Raw genomic sequence first — 2,019 nt, 5'->3', positions numbered from 1 at the left:
AGATGGAGTCCTAAGTATCGAATCTGTTCAACAGGCCTTAGTGGGAAAACAAATATAAAATAGAGAATAAATATTTAGTGAATCAGAATTTTTTTTTTCACTTGGAACATAGTGAATAGGAAATGATGGACTAAACGGGATTTGAAAGTGGGAAGGGTACTGGAGCGACGGATAGAAGTAGAAATGGAATTCTATTAGGAAGAGGGTATGATAATGAGGTATCTATAAAAAGCTGCAGTTCTGTGGGCAGTTGTATATGAACAGATAATTTTATTTTAATCTGAGATATTATCCTGGACTGCAGGATTGTATATCAAGGATAAAGTAAAGATGCCAAGGAATACTTTCGATGATAGGAAGGGTAGTAAAGCCACTTCAACTCTTCATAAACGTGGGAAGTGAAGGCGTTCCTGGGGATTCTGAAGTCGAATCGTACAAGACAATTGCTTTGAGATTCCCAGTAACACCTCTGTAACAACGTACAATAGTCGTCAAAGTAACTAGGAACCTAGGAATTTCAAATGTAAGTAGGTGAAAAAGGTACAACGGGAGATATTGGAGACAATTTTTCAGGAAAGGTTTGATCTAGATTTAAGGGATCATTATACAAGAACATGGTTTAGAAGAACTACAACAAGAAGATTGGAACCTATTAGGAATGCCTTTGTTTTATCCACAATTAACTTGATATTTGCAACTATCCAGTGATTTATGCGGTCCAGGTCTTTTTTTTTTTTTAGATTTTATGTTATTTTTATACCAGATCGGCCTGACATGGTTGATATAACTTATATTATATATATATATTTTTAACAGTTGATTATGAGGGGGTGTAGTAATACAAACGACACCCTAACTATATAAAATGTTCTTATTAAAAGAAAAAAAAAAAAGAAAATAAATAGATAAGAATAAAGCTACAATAAAAAGAGGAAAGTAAAATTAATAACAAAAAAATAATGATATTGGTACACTTGAATAAAACAAACAATTGTCTTCTAATAGTAAAAAGAAACAAGTTAATTTGAAAAAAGGAAGAGAGAAGAAAAGAGAGAGAGAAAAAATAATAATAATAAGTAAATAGAGTAGTGTGACTATGATTTTTTTTTATTTATTGATATTTACAACTGTATAAAAAATACAAAAAGTAAATTTGATCATAATGACATAATGATATGATACAGCATGTAGAGAAACAACCCAGTGGTAGAACTCTAAAAACAGTTTACAATATAAGGTCACGAGACCATCTTCTTTTCAGGCGCCTCAGAGGATTGCCAGGAATGGATGAGGAAGCAAGTTTAGAAACTAGTGGGTTTGGGTGGTTAGACAGTTTATTATGGAAGGAATAATATCGGGTTCGGGCTAGATTGGTTACGTAAGGAACATTTAGGTGTTTATGGATGGTCTTATTAGTATTGTGTGAGGATTCCATGTTAGTCGTTTGTCAAGATGTAGTCCAAGATGACGAATCTGTTCTACAGGGGTAAGAACAATATTATTAAAGTATACTGTAGGGCAGTCGGCAGGTTTGTTATATGGGACTGGAGAGTTTGGGATGCAATCAAAGGGTTATTACTAACTGTGAGCACACATGTGTCATCTGACTATGAATTAATTTTATATTTATTAAAAATTTATAAAAGAATGTCCTGCAGCAGTCTGGGCTTCGGTCCAGATCTTCTTGGAGTTTTCTTATAGTCTGTAATAGGTCAGAAAATACAGGAGTATAACTTAAAGATTTTGAATTGGATTGAGTTATGTGTAGCGTTATTCGTTTACTTTAATTATTGTTATAATTAACACTAAGGTAGCCTCTTGTTAACTGTCATGACAGTTATGACGCTACGTTTCGTTGTAAGTCGAGCGTAGTGTACCCCATGGGGCTGACGACCTCCTGAAGCTCTTTTATTTTGGTCCCTCCCCCCGAGCTAAAACCGTCATGGTGCAGGTTGTGCAGGCTGCATCTATTCTTCCATCTCAACTTAAAACAGTTCCTGCTTATATTATCATTAACGT

At 34.2% G+C, this 2,019-nt stretch overlaps 1 long non-coding RNA gene across 2 annotated transcripts in view; it reads left to right on the top strand.

Annotated features, from left to right (window-relative positions):
* Nucleotides 1-2,019, top strand: part of LOC136796220 (uncharacterized) — a 161,706-nt gene that overhangs the window by 156,160 nt on the left and 3,527 nt on the right. The window lies entirely within an intron of this gene.

This window comes from Halyomorpha halys, unplaced genomic scaffold, assembly GCF_000696795.3.
Source record: "Halyomorpha halys isolate HHAL.00 unplaced genomic scaffold, Hhal_1.1 Scaffold204.1, whole genome shotgun sequence".
In the NCBI taxonomy this organism is placed as follows: Eukaryota; Metazoa; Arthropoda; class Insecta; order Hemiptera; family Pentatomidae; genus Halyomorpha; species Halyomorpha halys.
This window is presented reverse-complemented; position numbering and strand designations above follow the sequence as displayed.